The 10,180-nt window shown below is 42.7% G+C and overlaps 1 protein-coding gene across 2 annotated transcripts in view; it reads left to right on the top strand.

The window, feature by feature from the left end:
- The first annotated feature begins 2,458 nt into the window (after positions 1–2,458).
- ZPLD1 (zona pellucida like domain containing 1) overlaps positions 2,459–10,180 on the top strand; it is a 68,208-nt gene continuing 60,486 nt past the window's right edge. For both annotated transcript variants that reach the window (XM_039494233.1, XM_039494238.1), the window contains exon 1: positions 2,459–2,604. The gene's annotated coding sequence lies outside the window, so the exon portion shown is untranslated. The remainder of the gene's footprint in view (positions 2,605–10,180) is intronic.

Below are 10,180 nucleotides of genomic sequence, written 5' to 3'. Positions count from 1 at the left end.
TCTAAGAGGATGGGTTCTAAGAGGATCGCTTCAGCCCCCACCAGCGATGGTAGCTATGTCAACATCGTGCTGTCCACATTGATGCTTAAGTTGGCATAAGTTATGTCACTCAGGGGGTGGGGTGGCTAATTCACATCCCTGAGCTGCAGTGTAGCCAGAGCCTTCCGCACAGCTTTCTCTCTTACCCGCTGAGCTCCCCTTTTTTTCCTGTCCCTCCCAGCTACATACCCTCCTAGTTACTGAGCCAATTCCCTCGTCAGCCCAGCAATTCCCTCCCAAATGTCAGTAATCCTTAACGGGAATGAGTTACTTGCTTCAGTGAAGCCTGCAGCCTTCCTGGCGCTGCAGCAAACTCAGTGACCAGGATGCTACAGGTAGCACCTGTCACTATCTCACTATATGTAGTCTTGTCATCCAAATATCTTTCTTATGACAGTGATGAAACAATTTAAGACTATGCATAGAAATTATTGTTCTTATCAGTTATGATAAAATTATTCATTTGTTGTCTGTCAATATTTCATTGTTTTTACTCGTGGTCCAAATGCATCACAAAAATGATTGTGTAGTCAATTAAATCAAGTTGCTCTTTGGAATCTTGTGCTTCTTATTCTTTTGCAAATAGCCAGATGTCCCTAACTAAACTTTAATTGGTGTTCTTATTCTCAATTATCTTAATGTCATAGGATTTTTTTAGTACAGGTATTTATGGAACTCAAGATATTACCTATCGTGCTGGTAGTTCATACTTTGCTCAGTACTGTACTTCACTAGAGTAAGTTGGAGTTGGATGCTAAAGTCATGCTGTAGTTGGCTGGTGGAACTTTTTTGGTAATATCAAAGCCATGCCATCAGCCTTAGTGAGTATCTGGCTGAGATCTCCTCACTATACAATCACGTGAACAAATGAGACATCTCTATGACTAAGTCATAAACTTCCAGGAAGACAAACACCCCACTCAACTCTTGCCTGCCTGAGCTACCTTGTCTAAGGTTTCTTTCAACAACAGCCTGTGATTCATTTAAGAGTGAACAATTCATTTGTCATACCATGAAATACATCTCTTAGTTTCCGATTACTGGTTTGATGGTGCTCATTCTTTTGCAAGGGACCCGCTCCTCTTTCAAAGTTCAAGGTTGTTGTCTTTCACTAGGGTCTACTGACCAGGGGCGGCTCCAGGCCCCAGCACGCCAAGCGTGTGATTGGGGCGGCAAGCCTCGGGGGGCGCTCTGCCGGCGCCGCAAGGGCGGCAGGCAGGCTGCCTTCTGTGGCTTGCCTGCGGAGGGTCCGCTGGTCCCGCAGCTTCGCGGGAGGTCCTCCAAAGCGGCGGGACCAGCGGACCCTCTGCAGGCAAGCCGCGGAAGGCAGCCTGCCTGCCGTGCTTGGGGCGGCAAAATTCCTAGAGCCGCCCCTGCTACTGACCATTGTTTAGAGGTACTAAGCACCCACTGATTTCTGAAAAATCAGGCCACATTCTTCTACTCTAACATAAAAAGCCATTGCAAAAAACCCCTCTAGTTCTGGAACTAAACCCAAATATTGGATTTTGAATATGCTTTAATAGTGCTCATGGCACTTCTTGGATGGATGAAAGCACTTGCTCTTGAGGGTCATCCTTCACAATGATCTTTGGATTTTGCCACTGGCTAAGTAACATACCCTGTTCTAACTTATTACTTAGACCCAAAGTCTGCCCATATATGCGTGAGTACAGCTCTTATTAACTTTAATACAGTCAGGCCCATGTACCTGAGGCAGAATTTATCTCTTAATTAGCATGCCACAGTTTTTTCCAATTCTCTTCCCAGCAGAGCATATTTATATCAGCGAGGCATCCAGAAATTCCAAGCATTGCTTTTAGTGGCTGAAAGTGATGAGAATCAATATTTAGCTTGCCCGGGGAGATGGCTATTGTCTGTAGGCAGAACATAATCTGTGACTAATGTATTTTTCTTTGTACAGAGATCAGGAATACCTGAACATGTGGAGATGTTAAAAACAGGTTAGATGAAGTGCTTAAGAACAGTATATATATTCAGCAAGAGCAGCAGTCCTGCCTCAATGGGTGGGTGGGTGGGTGGACATAAATGACCTACTGCATCTCTAATATAGGATGTATGATTTTTTTTAAGTGAAATATTGTACAGTCAAGCAGAGCTGCTGTTGTAATCACATCACTATTTCAGAGCAGTATGTTTAGAAAGGAGTGGGGATGGGGCATATTTTCTAAAACTGGATTTTACACAGTCTTGGTCTTGAATTGAGGCTGAAACAAAACAACATTCAACAAAGTGCTTAAGCACATGCGTAAATCCCATTGATTTCAAGTAAGGGCAAGTCCTCAACCAAATTCCTAGCCTGAGTGCAGCTTATAAACAGGCATTGGGGAGGTAAATAATCATTGTCCCTTCCCCTTGTCCCCAGGTTACAGAGCAGATGCTGCGGCAGCCCCGAAGATGCAATAATTCTGTGGTCCTTATGCATCCCCTTCAGATGCGATTGGGAGTGTGAGATCCAGGAGAGGGAGGGTCTTCCTAGAAGTACGTTCTCTTGGCCTGCCCTTGCCTTGCCTCTGAGGAGCTGAGTTCCATGCTGAGCAAGAGGTATGTACTCCATGAGGGCAGGGGACTGGACTCGATGACCTCTCGAGGTCCCTTCCAGTCCTAGAATCTATGAATCCTTCTTCAGCTAGCCATATCCTGCCTTATTGCACAGAAGAATCACACCAGTTCTGGCCCTTTGTGGGACTGGGATTTTCCCCTTAGAGCAAAGTTTTCCTTTTTGATTTTCCTGGTGTATCTTGAACTCTCCCTCTTCTTGTACTGACATGGGAGATAGGAGACTAAATTAGTAGGGAAAGCAGAATAGTAGTCAAGAGTCGCTCTTGTGTGGCTGTGAGAGGAGAACTTTGCCCTTGATTTGCAAACATCTTTCACAAATCAAACTGCTATACGGCATCAGGGCGAGCCCTGGAAAAACTGGGCTTAGCTGTTTTGTGTGTGTTGCTGCAAGGAGGGAAGAAGGTAATTTGTCACTCCATGGACTGTACTGTGGTGGAATTCAGCTTGCAAGTAGTAAACTACTGAGTACCCTGGTGACAGGCCATAGTATTTCACTACCTCAGCCCCCCCTTGTTGCCCAACTCACAGGCAAACAACATTGGTTTCAGCCCACAAGGGAAAAGGAAAAAACTACTACTAGTAGTGCAAATGTAATAGCAGCATTCACACCTTGTGACAGAAAGTTAAGCCTAAGGGCATTTTTGATCATAGAAAGCCTTGTCCTTTCTGGCTGGCTTTGTAGCACTGCTGTCATTTCTCTACTCCAGAATACAATTTCATCAATCTCAGTGCCTGTGCCTGTTGTCCTGGAGGGAGGAAAGGTACCATAATAATATATTAAAAAAAAACAACCCATCAGAAGAGTATGAAGAACCTCCTACTGAGAGTGCATTGTAAGCAAATTGACATAGTGAAATGTACTTCAGCCCATTCCGTGCTTTGTTTCCTTGAATACGTTTTTGATGATGATTAGGAAAGTAATTTTTCTTGGGGTGTGGGCACTTGTTTTGTGTTTCATTAATAGCCATGCACTATACATTACTAAACAGGATTGGAATTTAGTAATGTATCTCATGTGGAATATGAATCTTCTGTTTAGTGCAGTTAAGTGTGTACATGTTTTGTTTTTCACAACAAAAAATACATTAAAAGAACATTAAGGCTGTGAAATGGAAAGGTACAGCTAAGGATGAAACCTGCACACAATGCAGAACTCCATGTTAAAGCTAGACTACTGCTACACTTTCTTGAGGTAGCCCCGGAGGGTTTGATACTTTGGTGTGAATTTCCTTGTTTGTTTTGCTGTGTTAGTCTGGATCTGTAAAAAGCGACAAAGAGTCCTGTGGCACCTTATAGACTAACAGACATGTTGGAGCATGAGCTTTCGTGGGTGAATACCCACTTCGTCGACTTCTGTTAGTCTATAAGGTGCCACAGAACTCTTTGTTGTTTGTTTGTTTTGAACTTTAATGTTCTTTACCTGTCTGGCTATGTGAACTGGGGGTGGGGGTGGGGGAAAAGGAGAATCTGTCATTTATCATTTATTTTTTTCAGTTGAAACACCTGTAACTAATGCTCCCATGAAACAATGAGCCATGCACAGAATAAATGTTGATGTGCTCTGTGAATTTCTTCATGTACATTTTTACTTGATTGTTGTGTATTTCCATAATTAGTGTAATTATACCTAATCACACAATTTATGTATGTATGTTTAATCTCATATTTACAACTGTTTTATAATGATAAAAATCATTAAGGAAGACAAATCTTTATTGGGCATAACCTTTTTGTATATTTAAATACGTGGTATATAAACCATGTACACAGGGCTTGAAATGCAACATCTCAGACATTTGAAAATGCGGTTACTTTAGTACAAGGGTTTCAAACGTGAAATAATGGCACAGGCCTTAATTTGGGTAAACTGATGTAATTTATCCATCCCAGAGATAATGCTGTAAATGCCACCTGCATCCTTGTATTTGTTGTCCTAGTGAACTTTGGAAATCCTATTTTATTAAACTGGGACAGGTCATCTGTGTTTCTTTTTTTGGTTCCCACTGTAAGATGCTTCAGTTTAGTAACACGGGTCTTTTCATCCTGATGTTATGGGGTAGAGGACAGTGAATGACATGGAATTTGAAGTTAAGCATAACTCTGAAAACTAGTTTTTGGGTTCACAAAAATAACTTTGATTCCCCCCCCCTTGTAATCTATAATCATGAGTGTCACAGTTCAACGCAACTGTACCTGTATTCCCCCTCTATGGAGCAGCAAGGGCATCCGGCTCCACTGGCAGTTGTCTCTCTTGGGTGGAGACCCATGTCACTCTCCCTTCTGATGAGGTATTTCCAGGCTGAACAGTTTCCTGGCCTCACTGTGTTATTCTCAGCAAGAGGCTCTGCCTAAGCAGACCTGCTTACTTTCTCCTCAGAGACTAATAGAGAAATTGCTCACTGTTATAAGTTACCCACACAGCACTTCCTATACAAGCCTGTTTTATTCTCAATTCCTGCATCAAGTCCATAACTTCTGGTTGAACTAGATCAGGGGTGGGCAAACTACGGCCTTGCGTCTGGCCCTTCAGATGTATTAATCTGGTCCTCAAACTCTTGCCAGGGAGCGGGTCAGGGGCTTGCCCCACTCCGCATGTGCTGTGGCTCCCGAAAGCAGCAGCATGTCCCCCCTCTGGCTCCTACGTGTAGGGGCAGCCAGGGGGCTCATCACACTGCCCCTGCCCCAAGCACCACCCCTGCAGCTCCCACTGGCTCAGAACCATGGCAAATGGGGGCTGCAGGGGTGGCACCTGCAGACAGGGCAGCGCACAGAACCACCTAGCTGTGCCTCCGTGTAGGAGCCGGAGGAGGGACATGCCTCTGCTTCTGGGAGGTGCTTGGGGTAAGCACTGCCCAGAGGCTGCACCTCTGATCCCTCCTATGTCCCAACCCCCTGCCCCAGCCCTGATTCCCCTCCTTCCCCCCAAAGCCCTTAGTCCTAGCCCAGAGCACTCTCCTGCACCCCAAGCCCCTCATTCCCAGAGCCTGCACCCCCAGCCAGAGCTCCCTCCTGCACCCTGAACTCACCATTTCTGGCCTCACTCCAGAGCCTGCACCCCCAGCCCACCCCCTCCCACACCCCAAACCCCAATTTTCTGAGCATTCATGGCCCACCATACAATTTCCATACCTAGATGTGGCCCTCAGGCCAAAAAGTTTGCCCACCTCTGAACTAGAGCATGTCTTTTAGGACCTTCAATCTTGACCTAAACCTTCCAGGTGATTGAGAATCTACCATGTCTCTTGGTCTGCTTTACAGAGAGAATGTTACCTTGGGACAAAAATCTAAAAGGAGACAGACTAAAAGGAAGGCAGTTTCCATTACCTGTAACTTTTGGTTCCCCCTCTGTGGTTATTTTGGATATTTGTGTTTGTGAATTGAAGCTTTCTGCTCCACAGCCCCTTGGTCCTTTTTTAGCCAGTCCTGCAGTGTGTCTAGTGACTGCTATAGAATGATGACTTCACAGCAGCAGGAGGTAGGTAGGGGAGAGGTAATGAGGGAGTACTCCCTTTGAAGACAAAGATCTTGAATAATTAACCAACATGGCAAGACAAATGCTATCAAAATCATGGCAGATAGCTTAAAGTAGATACGCTGTGGAAATCCAGCTCTGGAAATCAAAACACTTTAATTGTAAAGTAATATTCTTTTTTAACTTAGTTTTTTTTAGATAACTGGAAAAATAAAACATTAATCACAATCTAAAAGTGATCAATTTAAATATCTGCCTGCTGAGAGGAGTAAGCAGTTTAATTTTGGGAGCCTGCCAGCTTCTGCTTTATTCTCAATCAGCAGTGAGTTGTGCTCATAAATCTTCCATGCATCAATGGCAGATTATACACCCTAGGGCTATATAGTATACTCCCTTCAAGCCACACTCAGAATTTTCATTGACCGTAATGGGGGTGGAATGACGCCTGGTATGAATGGTAATAGGAAATCAAGTTAATTTCTTGGTTACCAGTCTTGATGCAGGGCTGCGGGAAGGTAAATTGATGTCTTGGACAACAAGTTAGGTATCAGCTACCATCTCCCACCACACCTTCTTCCAGGGGAGTCAGTCCTTACATCTTTACTTCCTCGCAGCCTCTTGTGTCTGAGCCCAGTGTCTCAGCTTCATCTACTGGTTCTGACAAGATCCCCTCCTCCAGGGGAGCAATAGAACTTGGAAAATTACATGAACATTTGTTGTATAAGAAACACTTACTGTTATAGTAGAGTACATAGATCTACCCTGTTCATGGATCAGATATCTGTGCATCTTTGTAATCAAGGAAGTTGGTACTTAAAAGCACATGCTAATATAGCTTAATGGATACCTAGAACTCTGGGTGCTCTCCTGTTCCCCTCACTTTTTTTAAGATAGCAGTATCTATTTAGGGTTGATTGTGGTTTTGAGCTTGTTTCTCAATATTTTCTGGCAATAAAATTCACCTGTGTAGGTCTGTAATGTTTCAGAGCATATAAAACATTTTAAATTATTCTCTTTTTGATGGATCATAATTATACATGTATATAAACAAAACACGGCTGTTTCTTAATCACGTGTACAATGTCAATGATCTCTCTGTGACACACCAGGCTACAGTCGAGACTAATGAGCAGTTGTGTGAAACCTGCCCTGCAACCCCTGGGTGCCTGACACTGCCTTCAGGAAGTAGCTCTCATCTGGACTGCTCAAACAGCCTTCTAGCAAGCGAGAGAGAGAGAGTGTGTAACTGCAGCCTGCCAGCCACACTTGGGTTATACTCTGGCTCTCACTAACCTTGGTTATACTGCAGGGTGACCCCAATACACTCCCAGTCTCAGATTTCCCCCCAGGAATGTATGGTCTGTACTGCCCAGTGCTCTCCTGGACAGTACAAAATATTTTAAGTTCATTCTTCCTTAAAGGGAATAATATGCCACCTTATTTCAAATGATTTTTTAATTTAAACACACTGGCTTAGATAAAAAGGTAAAACAGGTTTATGAACTACAGAGATTTTAAATGTGTACACATAATGAGGTGTCAAAATCAGAAATAGTTACAAAAAATAAAGATAAGACATTTACTAATACCTTACTTCACAAACGATATCAGTTTCAAGCAAAGTTGCTCACCGCATGCTGTCAGCAGTCTTACTGACCAAATGCTGTAGGTCAGGACCCCTCACCCATAGTCCAACAAATACTCTCTTTGTTGCTTCAGCTACAGTGAATGCAATGGTCAGGAAGAGAGACAGGGAAGATGCCTTGGGGTGTTTGTCCCTCCTTTTTATAGTTTCAGTTCTTCTTTTGAAAACACTTCCAGTTGGGCACTAGGAGACTGTCATTGTGGAAGGATGTTCCCTGGTAGCTTTTTCTCACCTGTTTTTGTTTTCCTTCCTCCCTGATGACTCTGTTTTCAGCTTAAATGCAATTTAATCAGAGCATGCATTCTGTTGTTTAAGACAGATCTGTTTGCCAATCTTTGTTTGGGCAGGGCTGCGGGGTATGGAACATGTGGTAATAACACCATACAGGGAAATCTTATAACTTTATGTACAGTGTTGCCACCCATTTTATTAGGGCAATACTGACCAACAAAGTATCAGTTTTCAAATGATACCTTCCAAGACATGCCTTGTACACAAATTATTACAGTAGTGTGTAAGTTGTAAACACAGGGGTATATTCTGTCACACTCTTGTTTCCTGAGTCAAGCATTATTGGTCTACTTGATTTCTTTGGAAAGCTTGTGGTGCCGTAGGATGCTTTGAACTATTTGTAAAATCTCTTCAAGGAATACGTGAGGGTGAAATACATTCCACTCATAGAAAGTTTGATTTTTGGGGGGTGGTGGTGGGGAGGGCTCTCTACATGTAGGGTGTAGAGTAACTAGGGAGGTGAAATCCACTCTCTCAATCTTCAGTAGAGCAAGGAGAAATTTTTGATGGGAAACGCTTTTTGGTGAAAAATCCAACTTTGGCAACACTGAAATGTTTCAGGACTTCATGTTAGTTTTGTCACATTGTTTCAGGGAAAAAATCCACCAGAACTAAATGTTTCATTCTGATATTTTCAAAATGAAAAACATTTTAAATATTTTGTTTCAAACAATGTCTTATGCAAAACTTTCCTTCAATTTAAAAACAACAACAACAACAACAACAAAACCAAACCAATCAAAATGAAATGTCTTGGTTTTTTTTTGTTTAAATGAAACTTTTGTTTGACCCCACAACCTCTCCACCCCCTGGAACTGCCAGTGAATTGAAAATTGTTATTCACACAGCTCTAATCTGGAGCCAGGGAATAGGGTTGCCATGCAGCTCCTTATGCCTGCTTGACCAGCCAATGGGAATATATTGCCAGTTGCACAATGAATTGAGGGCATAGGAGCTGTATAAAGGGGAATCCATTGGCCCCTCCTGGACATGCCTCCAACACGCCCTTCTGTAGAGCCTGTGTGAAACTGGTGCAGAGAGACCTTTTTTAACTATGATGTCTCTGCACAGGGCTTAGCAGCTGCATGGAGCTACATCTGAATGTTGCCCTGAATGAATAGTCCAAAGATCAGAGATGACAAAATGTAATGCAAATATAAAACACTTTGATTTAAAGTGTTTAAAGTCACAAAAGCATTCTCTACCCTAACCAGTTACAGAGACCAATCTGTTACTGCCAGCAACACCTCTGCCAGAGTTACAAAGAGGAAATGAATTCCTCGACCGAGAGCTCTCTGGCCTGGGGACCATCATCACTGTGGAGTTTGTTTGCATAGTCTTGTACAAGTGGCCCCTTTGGAAGTTAATTAGGCATTGTCCCAAATTGAAATTAATAAATAATGACTTCTACAGAATTTCCCTTGAGTGAGGAAGAGGACCAAGAACTAACCACAGCAGGGGTAGGCAATCTATGGCATGCATGCCAAAGGCAGCACACAAGCTGATTTTTCAGTGGCACTCACACTGCCCAGGTCCTGGCCACTGGTCCGGGGGGCTCTGCATTTTAATTTAATTTTAAATGAAGCTTCTTAAACAAACATTTTAAAAATCTTATTTACTTTACACACAACAATAGTTTAGTTATATATCATAGACTTATAGAAAGAGACATTCTAAAAATGTTAAAATGTATTATTGGCACATGAAACCTTAAATCAGAGTGAATAAATGAAGACTTGGAACACCACTTCTGAAAGGTTGCCGACCCCTGAACTACAGGCTTCCAAGAACTGAGTACACATGCCACAGTTCATACAAGTCATGAGATTGCGCCTAAGGATTAAGAAAAAAAATCACATTGGGACTTCTACCCATAATGCTCTCTGGTTAGAGAGGGCTCTATCTACCTATCTTAAAGATTGCCAGTGAAATAATTGTAGCCTGTAGTTATAGTGCTATTTAGTCAGTGTATTATTACACTGTGCATGTGACACAACAATATTATAGCATTATATAGAATTTCTCCATGATACTTAATGTTACAGTTTAAAAAAACAAAGTGAAGTTAATTTTTTTGGAAGTACCTTTACTGTTTTCGGATGAATAACAGAGCGGGGTGTGTGTGTGTGTGTGCGCGCGTGCATAGAGAG

Source organism: Mauremys reevesii, linkage group 1 (genome assembly GCF_016161935.1).
Source record: "Mauremys reevesii isolate NIE-2019 linkage group 1, ASM1616193v1, whole genome shotgun sequence".
In the NCBI taxonomy this organism is placed as follows: Eukaryota; Metazoa; Chordata; order Testudines; family Geoemydidae; genus Mauremys; species Mauremys reevesii.
The sequence above is the reverse complement of the archived record's forward strand: the minus strand, read 5'-3'. Positions and strand labels throughout refer to the sequence as shown.